Below are 18,131 nucleotides of genomic sequence, written 5' to 3'. Positions count from 1 at the left end.
CGAGAGACCGAGAGAAACGAAGATCCTAGCGGTACAGATGGTGCAGCAAGTGATGAATTCCTGCAACCGGACTGATGGTGGAGGCAAACAGCTAGGATACCTTTAAGAACAAGAAGAAGAAGAAAAAAAAAGCAAGGGAAAGGTTTCGTGATTTGCATGCTAAGCCCCGCCCACCCCGGTGATGTCAATGATAGAGAGGAATGCTGGCAGGACCAGATCTACAGTAAGTTCAGACAGCAGGGCTGAGCTCCTCAATGCATGTTCTCTCTGAGGTCTCAGGCGCACTCACTGAACCTCATCACAAGCTCAGCTCCTCTGTCCATCCTTCATCTTCTGGTGACCTGGACAGGAAGCCCCCCACCCCCAGGATCTGTCTATAGGGGTCTCTTCTTCAGGAGATCACTTTCATTCCTTCTTTGCTAAAGGATAGCTCTATGTTCTGCCATCAGAAGGCTGGCATCCTCAACTTGTCAGTAGACTTTTGAGGTTGGAGGCAGGCAAGCACCTGCTTTACTTTCTGGATTTGCATCACTGACAATTTAGCCTCCTAACCTGGACAATTAAGAGAGAGACTCATCCTGAAGTTTGGATACTGGTTGCAGTTCAAGGGCTGGGGGGGATCAAGCTTGATTTTTGTGCTGCTCTGGACTTGTATGGAATGAAGAAAGAGATATTGGATCAGGGGTTAGCTTTGAATGCTCCAGCCTCCAACCATTGGGGCTCACATCCTTACTCTAGATGATGCTGAGGAGCTGCTTGCCAGTTCCATCAAATTGTTACTGGAATTAAAGGTAAGGAAGAGATGATTCTCCATGAGCTAACTAGATCCAGCAAATAGAGTATATATGCAGTCACTCAACTCTGAATTAGGATTCCAGGCACAATACAGTCAAGTCAGATGAAAGTGTTCATTGTTGCAAAGTGCCTTCAGATGCAAATGCGAGAGACAGAGCTATTGAAGAGACTTTGATTCAGGGGTTGTCCTGTTCAACATATATGCTGTGATGCTCTTGCCAATTAAACTTGAATTTTGCAGTGATGGAAGGTAGTAGCTGGGGGTGTTCTGGTGGCTTTGAGATAATACCACCTTGCCCCTGTCCTAAATACCAGGCATTTAACATTCCTGTTATGTAGGGATTTGTACCCTCCAGGTATATATCTGAGAAGCTTATGCAAATAGGAGACAGATCCCCCCCTGCCAGAAGATTAGAATATTTGCAGTGTGTACCTGCATGCTAATTTAAAGGGCTAGGTGAGATACAGTCCATTGCAACTTGATACATAGTATTTTCCTATCATCCAGTGTATGGATGGAGACAGAAGAACAAGAGTGGTGCTTGCTTCCAAAATGATGACTTGGTTTGCAGAGGACTGCAGCTCCATGGGCTAAGTGGAGACTATGTGGGCAGCAGCTGAGAAGCCAGAGGCTGGGGGGGCTCTACAGAAATATTGCTTATTCCTTCCCACATTTAACGTGGGCACATTGGCACAATGAAAGTCCATTGGCTTGAAAGACAAGCAACTGGTAGGGGACTAATGGGGAGATAGATATAGCCTATAGTGTCTCAGTTTGCTCATAGTGCATGGCAAGAAGCCTTTATCACTCTGCAGTGATGGCTGTGGGGGTAAGAACTGGAATCAATGTATATATTTATATATAAATATTGATAAATAAATACATATCCAGATAATATGTTACATCAGGTTCTTTCACTGATTAGGCTGGGCATATATGTTCTATTTTACAAGCCTGATACATTTTAGTTATGAAGCCAAAGCAAATGTGCGTGTGTGTGTGTGTGTGAATGAGCAGACTGGGGATCATTCTTTGAGCATCAGTGCTGTTGCAGGATAAATCTACTTATTCCCACACACCACCAGCACATATCCACCTGACAGCAAAGCCCAGTGAGCTGCAGGATTCTGTGTCCATTCAATCCTGCAGAATCATTTTTTGTACAGCATTGAAACTTTTGTATTCACCCCATCTTCTTTAAAAGCATTATCAATTTGGGAGTCTGCTGTACAATTAAAAAAAAAAAAAGCTATGCTGATCTGGCACTCAAGCAGTTAAAAAAATCAGCCTTTTCACCAGATATGCAATTTCTCTTCCTATCCTCTGCAGGGTGATATTGATTAATGTCTGTGCTGTTGGTTATATTCAACACACAAGTAGTGTCCAGGTAAAATCAATGTAAGAATAAAACGTTTGCCACGCTAGTTTGAATACTACATCATGCAGACCAATACTGGCCATCAATCTTGAGCGATGCTTTAACTGTTTCAATAAGGCATATTATCCTGATCTGGCACTGAAAAGGTTAAGTTGCCATCACTAAAGGAAACCAATCATGACATATCCAGTGCAACTATATCAAAAAAAATATCCTCTTTGCCTTTAGTCTGGCATTTAAAGGGTTATAGCCATAGCGGTCCATACACTGCCTTCCTTACTCATTTTATATGAAAACATGCATATATATATATATATATATATATATATATATATATATATATATATATATGTGTGTGTGTGTGTGTGTGTGTGGTATATAGCCATGTATATGTATGTATGTACATAAGTATGTATGTATATGTATATGTATATATATATATATGATATATATTTAAGAATTACTATTTTAGGTGCTGGCATTCAGATTTTTGGTTGGCGATAGGTTAATTAATGCACTGAAAAGTGTTTTGGGATTTTAGATATCCACTTGTAGTTTTGTGCATTACAGATAGTTTGCAGGAGAGAAAATAAAACATTTGCATCTTCGTAGAATCCAACCAGGTCGAAAACAAAATCCTCATCCTCGTTCAGTAGAGACTTCTTACACTTACGGCACTCTCTGCGTGCTTTGTGTTACTCTATAGGTGGGTACGGAGCTACCTTCTAGTTCTACCTTCCCTGTAAGAGCCGAATAATCCAGTAGTAGGTGTTTAACCCTCGCAGTATCCAGAGTGGCGTGTTACACGGCAGCATGTTTAACACCTGCCAGGCACTCAGTGGGTTAAACAGCCCCACTACGCCTATCCCCCAAATATCAGCTATCATAATTCCAAATATATATATATTTATTTTTTTTAAGGACGAGCCCCATGTTCCGCCCCATGGCATTACCTCCATTTCTCCAACACATCAGGTTCTTCAACGGGAGTCTTGAGAAAGACATCCAGCGGTTGAAGGATAATTTATATGCAACGTAGTACTGTCTGTTCGGTGAAATTGGTTTTATACCTCGCAGCTCCTGCAATAGAGTAGATCAAAGATCTGAACCTGTGGTCTTGTAAGCGAATTTGTATTCTACATAGTCCACGGAAATAAAGAAGTTCATGAACGAGACTTAATGCATTCTGTTTAAAAGCTTTCCACCAAAGGTCTTGGAGAGTAAAGAATGATGTGCACCTGCGGTAATACATTACAGGGACGCCTAAGGAAGGACACATTGGTCTTCTGCTCGGATACTAGCAGCTTGATTGGTGGAAAACCATTTTGAGAAGATAAATCCTAAAAACAAAGTGTCTTTTATTCTGGAAATTAGGGTTAAAAGCACTTTTGTGATAAGCCTGGAGATGTAATCATTATTGCGAACATTCTATTGTCTTCTTTAAGGACGATAGGCAGTCGCTTAAAAGGTGCATGCTTCTCATTATAGTCTATGAATTAGCGAAATAAGTTGCCAGAAGTCATGAAAGCCTCGGTTTTATTTTCCTGCTCCTTCTAAGGCGCCTCTGTTCCAGGGTTTAAACAGCCCTTGTAATTGTCTGTAATGTGTTATACTGCAAATAAGAGACAGATTAGCAGGGTATAAATTTTCAAACTAGGTCTGACGACTTGCCTTTGCTGCCTTTTGGGAGAAATCTTAAGATTTCTTCCTCTTTTTTTTTTTTTTTTCTTCTCCTGCTTGCGCAGGAATCTTACGGAAAAGTTTCCTGACTTATTGTGAGTCCTAGAATGCTAAAAATCCTCATATCATGCACTTTTCTTGATAGCGGTAACAGATAGCGTGTTTGCCGGCGTATAAAAGATAGTAATTAGAGATTACGTGAGAACGGTGGCAATAAAGAGACACATTCGTAGCGAGGCTGTCAAATCCTTTCTAAATTAGCAATCATCTGTACAATTTGGGGAGAAAAAAAAAACCCTTTCCAGCTTAATTTTATTTAGTCTGTTTTGCAGCGGAGGACTGTTAACACTTTACATTCAGATGAGACTCGCTAAGCATTGGTTTAGAGCCATTGAGCTCTAAAAGGGTTAAAACTGGGCTTTCATGCTGTAGACACCTTTGTGCTTAGTATTCACTAACCTATGCGCTACGCTGATCGTCTTCGTTAAATGTAAAGGCAGCTCCTGGTTTAATATAGGTTTAATTGATTTACGTTGGATCTGTTAGGCTCGGTCTAAAGTAGTTAATTGTTTTGTGTTGATGAAATGTATCTGTGACAATCTAGGGCTCTATGTCCAAATTATCCGGCGAAACCAACCACACCATGGAAGCGGAATTTAGTACGGGAACTATCTACTTCCACTAAATTCCACCCAAGTTTAGCAGTTCGATGAGTCCGTGGCTTCTCATGCATTGCTGATCCCAAGCAGTTTATTCATCATATAGATCTAAGATCACTTTATACTAATATTACTTTATGATGACATCTAGAAAGGCACGACGAGGTGTTAAAGACTCAATGCACCTTTTTTCTCCCGATACCTTTTATCATGAAGTACATTGATTGAACTCCAGTTGGATGGTGCTGCTTCCCTCATTACCAGATGGTGTCCTTGGAGTAAATAAATGTGTATCTATACGCATATCCATATATTCAATTATCCTCCGGGACCCCCTCTTCATATGGTTTATCATTCGAACAGCTTAATGAGCAATTATCGGTTATACATGTAGAGCTATTAACTGATGGATAAAACCTGGTAATGGCAGCAGATGTCAACATGGTGGCCCCAATATCAAGATATATTACGCTTTGATGTCCCAGTAGCGTGGGAGATGTTATTGCTCCTAAGCTGAAAACATGAAATGTCATGGTGGAATAAATCAATAGAGCACATTAAAGATGCAGTGATGTCTGATTTAGTTGTCTAGCATTTCGTTATTAACCTTTTGGGTTCTGGAGGAGTGAGGTCTTCATGATGGATAGCATGGTAGAGATGGCCAGTGTGTTGACCATGCTTCTGGTACATGAAAGGTTAATAGATATTGCAGAGGTTTGAATAGATCTTGAGCTGTGTATTATAGGGGATTGGCATGGAGATATAAGCTCTGGTTCTGCTACTTTAAATCACTGCAGTCCTGCTTTGTAGCTGCATCTACAATTTGGTGGCCATTGGAGGGACACGACTTTGGCCAATGTTCCTTAGCAGTTTTCACCTGTGATTTGTTTTCTTACATCATAACCTATGATTGCCCATGAGTACTCGATGAGGGATACGTCTCTCAGCTATGGCAAAATCGACAGAATGTTATGCGATTTTGAGTAATATGCCAATTGTGATGGCACCGTCTACATTTCCCGGGTATAATACATCAGCACCTATCTCAGATGCATCTTTACTGCAGCACCTTGTATGCTTATTCTGAAATGCACACATAAATCCTTACAGTTAGAATACTGTCATAGCTCAGAAGGAATTGAACGGAAGATCAAGTAATTAATTTCCATCATGGGGACATTTGTCAACGCGATTTCACAAATGGAAAGAAACAAAAAGTGAATAAGCCAACGTTGTCACTTGCAACTTAGCTCGCGTTTTTTTTTTTTTTAAGGTAGTGGATAGGGTGACGGAGTATTTAGTAAAATAAGTGGGACGGCTGATTTAATTAAACCTGTGCGTAGCAAATTAGAAATAATCTGGAGATTGAAGTAGTCTTCTTTAGTAAGTGTTGGAAGGGTCAACAGAAATATTACTTTTACGATAGGTACGTGCCGTTTCACAAGTAAAGCATCTGTGTTATAAATAACATGACTTAAGTCTCTAAACCTAATTAGCACACCCTTCGGTGCCCAGAGGGATAACGGAGACGTCAGAGTAAGCAGTGTCTCTTTTGGCTGCCTACGGTTTGGAAGCAGATGTTCTTCATGAATCTTGAATAGTCCAATGGCTATAGGTTCCTACGGAGCATTCTTATTCTAGGAAGCTTCACACCAGTTACAGTTTAAAGGGAGACGATGGTTCGGAACCTACTGTCAATACCGGTTATTACATTAACCATTTCAATCCATAATTGGTTGCGGTCCTCAGTCCGTAAACCATCCCTCGCCGTCAATACCAGGATAAGGAAAATGAGTTCCTGACAGGTTCACACACATCACGTCGGATGCGGTGATGGATCCTCATGTTATGGAATGACTGGGATGACTTTAAATTAGCTTTCTCCTCTTGGAATATAGACTCTCTCTTATTACCGGGGATAATAATGTCTCCTGCGCTGGTGAAGGACGCTGTTCTAGGGCTTATTCAACTCGCTTTAGAATAGGTGCCTGTCGGAAAGTTAACACTCGCTATAATAACTATTGCGTAATAACGTAGCCGGTTTGCGGAGGTTAGAAAGGGTCAAATCCTTCGAGATTTCCCATGGCGTATAATCATAAATGATCCCTTGACCCGTTTAATAGCAACTTTTGTTAACTGTTACAATGCCAAGAAAAATACTTTTTTTTTGAGGTTTATTACCTTCCAATGGCCTCACAAAGCATGTCTCGTTTATCAAAAGAAATCTTTTTAATTTTTTTTTACCAGCGACATAAAGAACGTACACTGAAGTTGTACAGCGAGCAGACAGATACATAGCAGGCCAGCACTTTAATAAGCGGCTAAATGATACGTTAGTAAAAGTTAACAATGAATAAAAGTGTGAGTTTGATCCACCGGTACCGCAGATTTGAACTTAACTTTGTTACGAAATATAATAACATGATAACGAGCTTTAAATTAAGTGGCTGATTGATTTATAATAGGAGCCAGGAGTACGTTGGTACTTCACTTCCTTTTCAACTGACTACGAATATATCCTAAGACTACAATTCTCATAACCCTTCCCTGGCTGATGTTCTTGGGCATCAGAGTCCATCGATCGTTTAATACTCTCTTTATTTTGTAATCAACGTTCGTCAGTGTTAAAGGGACCTATGTAATTGCGGATGAAAGTTTGATAATCAATTTTATCACTATAGCAACCCATGGGCTTGTCCAATCAGCAGGAGTTCTCCATTGGTTGCTATAGTGATAACACCAGTTTTCTGCATCATCTTTTTACGCATGACTCCATTACGGCATTTTTTGTGGACGTAAATGAGCGGAATACTTTATTTGAGCTGTAAATTGACCCCCTTGCTCCTAGAAGAGCCATTAAAAAATACAGAATAGCAAGCGCACCCTAAAACGCATACACATTCAGATTCCGGGGTGCTGCTGAAATGACCCACATGTATTCTAGAATAGCCATCTCTCTTTATCTCAAAAACTGTGCGGCAGCCGTAGAAAGTTTGGGGTAATGGGGACTTTACATGCAACTTGATCTGTAACGGATCAAGTGGGAAGCAGAAGCCCATACCTTGTATCTTCTAAGGGTAGGCTACCTGGAGCTCTCCCTCTCCTGAGGCCGGGATTTTTCAGAGGGGACGTGGCTAGCTGCGCATGGTGACAGAGCGAGTCGTGCATGGAGAGCGGTCGTGCATGGAGAGATGGCTAGCTGTGCTTGGGTGTAGAACTAGCCTCAGACAGCCTTAAATGGGCTCGAGGTGGAATGGGCTTGGAGTATGGAAAGTAGCCCTGAGACCCGTAGCAGCAGTGGTTTACCCGGTCAAACCCGGACAGGTACCAGGTAACCCGGCCAAGTTAAACATGAATCATTTTCAGACGCCTATGGCCTGTTTAGTATACCATGATCTCTAGAAATTAAATTATTGCTACTTTTCCAAAGAAATAAAACATTAAAACGAGCGGAAGGCTTTTAAGAAGCATTTGCTAAAGTTTAGCACATGGTGGGCACGGACAAAACAATCATCGTGAGATCCGATGCAATTTGGCTTACATATAACAGAAAATTGCATTAATCCACTTACTGCTTTTTTTTTTTCCTAGAAGTTTTTCCCCTAATTACCTCCATCTTCAAAAATAAAATAAATCAGACGCATTATATTCAATCCTGAGTCACTCGTTTTCACAGAAAGCACCAAGTTAGATGTTTTATTTCTGTATCACGCATTTAATCCGTCGGAAATGTTAAAAAGGATTGAAATGTTGTTTTTTTCTTTTTCTAATGTTACTAAGGGCCACTTACCTGGAATTCAAGAGCAACTTGTGTATATTCATCTCTGCCTTCTTTCTAAAGCCAGGGAGTTCACTTTGCCGGCGGCTTTCATATATCATAAAGATGAAACGATATTTAGAGGCATTTTTGATAGCAGATTTTTGTATAATTTAAGTCCTCTTAATCGTATTCAATTATTGCATTATTAAAAATCTCGATAGAAAAGTTAATGTTTTTAGTCATGAGGCTGATATGCACCTGCTTGAAAACAGGTGCATGAGCTATTTTCCCTTGGTCTTAATAATTTATATATATATATATATATATATGTATATTTAATATCCATTTTAATATTAATCATTTATATAAAAAATTACATTTAAATGATTGTTTTAATAATTATTTAAATATTTTTTTACCGCACGTTTATGAACCGATTCACGCCATACAAGAACATTAAATGGACTGTTGTCTAACATCAGTGCAAATTGTGTGTTTGTGTTTATACGAACGCATTTAAAGCTGTTACTACGGCGCAAGCGAAAAATAAATACAACATAAGGGAATACGTTAGAATCCCCTGATACGAATTATTTGTGGTTAATTCAGTTTCCCATATTTGAAAGTTCTCCTCCTCTCTTGCATCACCGTGTATTTGTGGGTGAGAGAACTCCTACAGGTATAAATGAAGCTTGCTGCTCATATATAACATGGTTCACTTTATTATATATATATATATATATATATCCTAGAATTATCAGAATAAATCACACTCATTATAATAATTATAATAGAACAGAGCATTAGTGGAAACACAAGTAAAGATAAATTATATATATATATCTGCGTATCATCTATGTGAATGTAAGCATGAATGTATGAACTGTAATGTTCTATTAGATTGTTATCTATATATTGTATGTATTAATTAGAAAGCAGGAGCAGAGCCGGTCGTTATCTATTATTCAATAAGAATATTTTAGGAACGGGCTCTGAATTATTTGTGCAATAATGTAACATTTGTTGTTGTATTTTTCATTATAGCCCTTTTAATGTTTAAAGCTTCATTCCTAATTGCGTATTTGTAGCGTCCCTGGGAAAGCATAATATTGTTATACTTAATTTATTTTGTGTTTAATATAAGAAACCCATTATGTTTAAAGTGCAAGAGCCATCTACATGGATATTCCATTGACTCCTACGGTGATTGCGCAACTTTGAAGACATGTTACTAGAGGACCAGAAAATAGCTTTTTTTTCTTTCTAATTAGCATGGAACACTTTCGAATAACTTTTAATTGTTTTTTCTAGGTTTGAGCAGAAAGTTTTACATTATTAAAGGTGTCAGAATTTTTCCATTGATGACCCTTAGAATTATCTCTCACTCTCCGACACAATGGTAGCAAAACAAACCCAAACAAAGTTTGGTCCTCGTTTGGCACCCTCGTTGAGTTCTCTTTACGTATTACGAGTTTGCAGTGGGCTTACAGGCTGTTGAAACATTGCAACTCCAAGCTTAACTACAGTATGCATTATGGACAACCACCCTTAGAGAGATTAACCAGATGGTCCTGCATAATGCATCGGGGAGAAGACTTTCAGAACATCTCATTGATCCAGCTATGCATTATGTAGGACCTGCTCATCCTTTCTTGCAGGAGAAACTCACCAGGTATATATTTTTCTCTGTAATGAAAAGGAAGTGAAATAAAATGTTTCAGCTCAATTGCAGACTTCCAGTTTAGTGAAGAATTGCTTATGATCACAACTATTTTTTTGTTCACTTTTTCAGAAAAGTTTGAAAAGGGCTACATTGTGTCAGTAGTGTGTCTGTCTCGGGTGCTGCTCTAGGCCTGGCCCAGGGCTTTGGCCCCCAGACACCCCGTCTTTGTCTTCTGTCCTCGTTGGAGCATTGGGATATGATGTCATATGATGATGGCACACAGCACCCTTTACTGCGTGATATGGACGCTGTGCTGGTCCTTCATTGGGTAAATGAGCCAGAAATCTCCCTTGTAACTCATCCATTGAGAAGCTGTGCACCAGGGGCCCCGTTTACCCAAGATGTTGACCCCCTGCTTTAGTGTTTGGGGGTCTGCCACCCTCCTGGACCTGTCGGCCAAAGCCAGAATAGAAGGGTATCAAGAGTTTGGCTTACTTTTAATAAATGTGTGTTCTAGTACCTCCATTGACCAGCACCACCATTTAATATAAGGTTCATCCGATTCTCCGTTCCTTTAAATAACAACCATGTATTTAGTGTTATTATATATAGATATATATATAGATATAGATAGATATATATATTTGGGAGATGGCAATACAAATGTTAACAAGGAACACCTGATTGCCCTATAATGATTATAAACATTATCGTTGTCTTGGCAAATTCTGATCTGCTTAAAAATACAAGGCGATGAACATTTGGATTCTGGAAAGAAATAATTCAAAACATAGAATTGACAGGACCATATAAAAACAAACTGACAGGACCATATAAAAACAAACTGACAGGACCATATACTAAAAGCATGCTATTACCAAAAGGTTAAAAGCACCCAAAGCTTCAGCTTCGGTATGTCTCGCCACTAGGAGACACCAACTTAATGAGTCAAGCACATTCACTTAGTGGTCCAGACATTTATCCTCTGAACATCTTGATCGACACAACCATTTAATGGGGACTTGGCTGTTAATGGCGTACATCCTTTGCATTCCTGACCAGATTTATCTCGCTGTAGTAGATTAAGATGTATAGATTGAAACAACCTACTAACTTATTTATTCTTCTACTTGTGCATCAAATATTGGTGGAGAATTAGTGTTGGACGGCTCATGTCACTTTTAATTTGTCTTAATTTGAATTTGTCTATATTACACAGTTATAGAAGGACATTTATTTTTTCCATTAGACATTCTTAGTAGTCAGTAATAATAATAATAATAATAATTATTATTATTTATAACAGTATTCAAAATATACTATAAATATTATATATTATATATAATTTAGAATAATATTTTGAAAGATACTGTATGTTACAGGTATTCATGAGTATTTTCATTGGGGCAGAAAATAGGCACAAAGGTATAAATGAAAATGCCTATGCATAGATACATCCAGGGTCAAAGATAAAAGACAATCTGGTACAAAAAAATCTTATTACAGAAGCAACCAATAGATTGGTCCAACCAGCTGGACCATTCAATCAATCAGTTGCAAAGGGGTATGTGGTTCCATGTTATATGGAGGGCTAATCCATGTATAGTGATTGCAGATGCTTAGATAGGGACTTCTGAATCCCAAATATTAAGGCTGAGAAGTATTACTTAGACTGGAAAGGTAAACGGTAATCCTTCAATAAGAAGTTCTAAACCATAGACGCTCAGTGCTAATCCCAGGATAACAAATTTGAGAATCTATACAAAGAGTAGCAAGCCCTGGTCCTTGAGCTCTAAAACTTGCGTAATGAGTGGTAATCCTGAGACAAGGAATACTTAAGCCTTGGTTAGTAAGTAGTAGTCTTTAGATGGTGCACTAAGTTTGAAGGATGAAGTGGAGGGATATCTTTTCAACACGTTGTCCTTAATTTTTCATACTGGACACTGTCAGATCTCTTCTGGCTTATCTGGGCTACAATAAACTTTTTCCAGGATACACAGAATTCTTAACCGGAAACAAATTAATAAATAAAAATAAACATCCAAAGAGCACAGATGGATCTCTTCTGGAATATCCATTCTGACCTCCAATGAGCTTTTCTGGGATTCACAGGATTCTAAACCGTAAAAATAGTAATAAAAAAATAGTAAAAAAATATAGAAAGAACAATTATCCAGTTATGTATGAAACATGGTAGGTGGTCCACTCTAGATGATGCCATGTAGCTCATGGTATCTTTAGTGTTTGGATTCTGTTAACTTGTTTTACATGTCAATATGTAAATTTATGGATTTATTATAATTTTTGGATTTTTTTCTGTTTTAACAAATTTCTTAATTTTTTCTTAAATTTCTTTTTTTGATTGGCCTATACTATAAGGTGTATATATATATATATATATATATATATATATATTGCATTCAATATATTAAAAGTGCATATTATATTACTATAAAAATATTACTATTAAAAAAAAGTCTTCAGTATTATTTTTTTTTTATTTGCAACTGGGAATATCTTTTATTCTGACAACCAGATCACCTCCAAATAAATGCAGGATTTTTAAGCATCCTATATAATAAACATAAAATCAGGCTGGGTATAGAAAGATATAAAAAGGCTGCCTTGAAGGCATTGCTTAGAGACAATATTCGGTTCCATTTTTAATGGCGGCGCTTATTTTGTGTTCTACGTTGGCTCGGTCCTGGAACCTGGAACTGATATCTTGTTATACGAGGCCATATGCACATCACAGCTTTTAAACCCTCAGACTATGTACTAAATATCTGCTGCTTCAGGGCTTACGGTGTTATTTTTTTTTTTCTTTTAGGAAAGATTCCAGGAAGCTCAGAGATAATTGCATTGCTGAACGTTAAGTTGATATACCACATTAATAATGTTTTCATTTTCTTTCTCTTACTTTTTGGACATTTACTGTTCAGAAAGATTAAATGCTCATCAGCCTTGGGTGGCAGGTTGTCAGCTTAGCTTTCATCTGACAACACGACTAAAAAAGATAAAGTATGCCACGTCCTTTTTTTTTTTTTGTCTTATACATCTCTACGGAAGTCATGGAGGTGCATGAATCACGTTGCCAACGAGAACTTGAGAAAGTCGGATTATTTGACTGTTTGGGATAAAGAGTTGACAGCCAAAAAACAGCTGATATGGTAGCTTGCGGTTCGTGGAAGTCTTTTTTTTTAACCCCTTGTTTATGTAGTAGTCTTTATTAAATATTTGAACTGTTGTCTGTTGTAACCGCACCATGGAATCTGCCGGCCCTCTATAAATAAATGTAATTCCAGAGAGGGCCGCAAAATGATAAACACTTGCAGCTACGTTTTTGGTTGGCAAGGCTGAATTTATATAGCAAGAATAAAGTATACTGAAGTATCATATAGCTTGATAAAAATATAAAATAAATAATTTAATAATAGTTTATAGTCACAATGGGCAACGGTATGGAATGGAGGAAGCTTAAAAAAGAAAGGATACTCATAGGCAAGTGCCTAGTTTTATACATATGGAGACAGAGGAACACCCTGAATCGCTGCTCATTCTGTAGAGCAGGGGCGTCCAACCTGCGGCCCTCCGGCTGCTGCAGGACTACATCTCCCATAATGCTCTTTCAGCTAAGGGGCTGGCTGAGGAGGATGGGAGATGTAGTCCTACAGCAGCTGGAGGGCCGCAGGTTGGACGCCCCTGCTGTATAGGGAGATCCCTGATGATGCCCAGGAGACGTTTAAACGCACGTAGGAGTCAACGTTTCCCCCATCCAGCGGAGACTCACCTAATTCTAGGCTATTTTGTAGGAAGGGTCGCCATTAGAAGGTACAGAGTTGTTCTTACTTGTGTGTAGATCGAACTTTTATGCTCACGTAGCGTGCAGCCGTACACTATAGTACCCGATCTGACGCTGAGTGGGGAGCCCACTGGCCACCGAGATGCATTATTAATAATAATTCCTCATTATTCAGTTTTTTCATGAAAAATAAACAGATTAGGTGGGTTCTATGTACCATGTCTCCCAACTGTCCTGTTTTGGACGGGACAGTCACAATTTTGCCACTCCAACAGCTATCTATATAGCGAACTTTTATCATAAAGATAAAATATGAATTCTGTAAATGTTAAATGCCCTGGTGTGTAAACTTAGTAATGTGGAAATAATAAGCGTGTGTGTGTTTGTTTGAGGGTTCAGGGTCTATCAGCAGTCACTTTCCACGCTTAACATATTTGCCCCAAGGACATCGTAGTCAATGTGCCAAAACGACATATAATATATACTGGAAACAGCGGTATCTAATGTGACAGATACAGATACGGCACGTTGTGAAATTCATCGTGTCTCCCATCAGTTTATGATTAATAATAAACATTTACGACCATGTGAAAAAAGTCATGTAAAGACACGATATAAAGAACTTATTTTACGTATTCATATCTTTGGAACTTAGTACATGTGGCACTCCAGCCTCTGGGACTCACAGGGTTAAATGATCAGTAACAATTATGGGGCAAAGTTTTAAAAAAGGTAGGTTGTATCGCCATAGCAATCAACAGAATATCCCTGCTGATTGGGTCCACTCTCGTGGTCGCCATGGTAATAAGACCAATTCGAAATGATTAAAACCAATTTTATTAATTCTGTATGTTCACGTTTTAAAATGTGCTAAATTCTTCATTATATCCCTTTTTTGTATATGTGAAACTTGTCACAGATTTAAAAAAACAAATGGGTACTAATTAATTCCAATTGTATCCGGCTCTGTTTCTGTTTGAACAATGAAGCCTCTGTGATTTAACCAACCCCCCCTTAACCCACTAACTCCCAAACGAGATGGGACGCATTATGCTGGTTTACATTTTAATTCCAAAATTCTGCTGCGGATATTAGTGTTGGAATAAATTATATCACTTTCATTATTTAGAAGTGGAAAAAAGGTGACGCAGCCAATAGCAGGCTTTTTGTAGGTTGCTACGGCGATTGCAATACTCTGCATCATATTTCCTCTTTATGGATAATCCTCCAATATGGCGACTTTTTATGCTGTGTTGATGCGTGTAGCAGATTTACCAACTTTTCCACGTCCCATGCTGATAGCGTCAATGCACCCATGATGTCATACGTCGTAACTATGGCAACTCCTGACCATTGTAGCTAACCTCTATAAAGAATATAGGAGTAAGCCATCAGCATACCTGGGAATTCTCGGGGTTTGGCCTGGAGAACTCCACTTCTCTGGTACTACTGGTCAACACCCGAATCCTCTGGGTTGTGGGAGTGGGGACTCAATGCGCCCCGCTTCCCACCCATTTCTCCATTAAATGGGGGTGTTTCCTGCAATGTCAGGGGGAATGCCCCCGATGTCAGCGGGACTACCTACCGACATCAGGGGGCAGTCCTGGCAGCGTCCCACAAGGGTAGGCTCGGGGTAGCCGGAGCCCACAAGTTCCTAGGTATGGCCATCATCATGGATGGGAACCAGCACTCACTTTTATGTTTTATCTGCTAAAAAGTATCATTAGAAAAGTCATAGCATTGGATTTTCTGGCAGCATAGGATACAGATATTTTTAAGATTTTATAAAATCATTGTATCACTTAAAAAATATATCATTCCATTAAAAAAAAAGTAACAAACAAACCAACATTTTAATCTGAAGAATATTCCAAAGTTTTTAGTGCTACCGTGGCGGAAAAAAAACGATAAAATCCGGAATTATCTAAAACATGGCCATAGACGCGTTCAGGTGTAAGGATGACTGTGAACGTTATAGCCTGGTGGAACTGTTGTGCGGTGCACGGGGAACTTAAATGTACCGAAAATCAGTCTGATAATGCGCGGTTCTTGCAGGTGGGTTTCCGTGCTATGTATAAAACGGCAGTAACCCCCGTAGGGTGGGTAGTTACACCACAGTGGGAATCCAGATACAGCATCGATTTAAATGAAAGTTTAGAGATTGCTGAAATTGCAGACTGGAAAGTGCGGATCACAGGTGTACTTGACTTGAGGGTTGAAGAAAGCAACACTTGACGTGCCACCTATGCTCTGATGCTCATCCAAAATTGTGCGCTGTTTTCCAACTTTACATCAGTTTAGTCTACAATTTGTTAAATGGAAGATTCTAAAAATACATTTTAAGTATGTTTTCAATCTTTTCTACTTTTCCAGTGTAGCCGCACATTAAACGCTGTGCTAAAATATTAAACAGGGACCTTCAGTAAAGGATATTGCTGCATATAGATCATATTAAACCAATAAGCAGCTCTCCCGTGATTCTCAGCCTGCAATCCAAAGATAGGAAGAGCTGGATAGTTACTTGTTTGCTGCCTCGGATCCAGATGCATAATAATAGTGTTATCTTATTATGATGGTATTCTTTGCGTAGGTGTGCCATATCATATGGCAGAAAAGGACCCTTTTATTGTAACGGTCACGGATAGCGGTGTATCTAGGAGAGGGCTTTATTGAGGCTTTTTTAATTAGCCGACCTAGGAGCTCCGTGAGATTGACTGGGAGTCTCTTGGGGAAAATGCTGTTTCTCTAGGTCTCCGGATCATTCTCCTCTTTCTACAAGGCAGAAGAGCCATTGCCCACCCAATTCACCTTTCACACCCAGCCCATTTAATGCTATCTAGGGCTAGCACCACCCTTGTCTGTGGCAAACCCCACCTTTTGCATGGCTAACCACACCCCTCTTGTGGCAAGCCCTACCTTCATGTGTGACAAGCCCAGCCCCTTATGAAGCCACGAAGCTTAGGTATGTTGATGTGACTTTATGGCCTACAGATAATTATTTGTGTATCTCAGTAAAGGAGCTTGGAAGAAGGATTGTATTTATGTATTTTAAGTTCTAAACTTATTATTTTTGTGGTTTCTATACACTTACTGTGTATTTTATGGCTTGTAGAACGCTTTGATACACTCGGACCCAACAACAACATTCCGAGCTTCTAGGAAGGAGGGACAGCAAGGGAAGAAAAAGGAAGACAGAGGGATTTGAGTCCCAAAGAGGGACTGTCCATCCTAGAGAGTTACTCTTGGGAGGCGTGTGCTTGTCTGTCAATCAAGATAACAGGCCTTTGTTATTTACTGATTGGCAGCTTTATAAAAAATACATATTCAGTTCATGCAATCGCAACACTCGGAATCAGGATGCATTTATTTTCTTCTCTGCTGATTACCAAGTGCCGTGTGCCAGACAGTTTATTATGGAAAAAAAAAGAATACATTACTTAAAAATCAAGCAAGTTCTGCACTTTTTATTTCCACCGCAATCATCAATGTAATCATAACCCTTGACCTTTTCTCTAAGTAGAGTACCCAGTGCCTAAATTTAAGTCGTTTTGCAATCATGGTTTTCAACGCCGGAATCTTGACCGAAACTGAATTGTTTAAAAAGCATCTGCTTAACCTAATCTTAACAGAGCCTCATTACTCGATATGTGTAAAACATGTCAACAAATGACATGGAATTTACGCTAATATAATATTGAACATCTAAACATAAACACCCCAAAAAGGAACTTGTAGTGTAACTTGATAAAAGGCCTCCTGAAGCAACCTTCCTGAAGCAGGAACATGAATATCTAATCAGCCGAGGATTTCTTTGTCTGATTATAGAGTCTGCACTTCATACTTACGTCAAGTGATTGAGGTACACCTCTCAGAACTCATGAATTTTTAAGTTAGTATTGCTGGGTCTCTTATCTTTTGGAATAAATTCAAATACATCATGTGCAGATCGGGTATAAATAATACTTTGGCCTCTCAGGGATGGGACATTAAGTAATTTGCTGTGTTATTTAGAGAGCCCACCAGCCAATGGCATGTGGGCAGCCTTTTGAAGGATTAAGTAATGTTGTGTCCATATGGTTACATTAATCTATTCAATAAAGAACGAGGGATAATAGTTAATGAGCAATGCGTTTATTTGAAGGGGAGGGCTGGCAACAAGTCTGGTGAAATGGTCGATTGGTAGAGAGGCCTAAATCATAGCTGGCCGCCCACACTCCACGTACCTTCTATCAAGTCATGTCCAACAAGTATCCTCTAAAACAAATTGCTTACGTAATTAAAAGATCGCAGACATAATTGTGTTGGGGTGTAAATGCTGCCAAATTACTCAATGCCCCCGGTGGCTATATGTGAAACTGCAAGTAAAATCGATTGAGCTAGGGTCCCAAAATCT

At 39.1% G+C, this 18,131-nt stretch overlaps 1 protein-coding gene across 1 annotated transcript in view; it reads left to right on the top strand.

The window, feature by feature from the left end:
- Nucleotides 1–410: 410 nt before the first annotated feature.
- The window catches only part of LOC128502658 (protocadherin-11 X-linked-like), a 111,869-nt gene continuing 94,148 nt past the window's right edge, over nt 411–18,131 (top strand). Inside the window, exon 1 of the mRNA XM_053472534.1 lies at nt 411–791. The gene's annotated coding sequence lies outside the window, so the exon portion shown is untranslated. The remainder of the gene's footprint in view (nt 792–18,131) is intronic.

Source organism: Spea bombifrons, chromosome 8 (genome assembly GCF_027358695.1).
Source record: "Spea bombifrons isolate aSpeBom1 chromosome 8, aSpeBom1.2.pri, whole genome shotgun sequence".
Taxonomy (NCBI): Eukaryota; Metazoa; Chordata; class Amphibia; order Anura; family Pelobatidae; genus Spea; species Spea bombifrons.
This window is presented reverse-complemented; position numbering and strand designations above follow the sequence as displayed.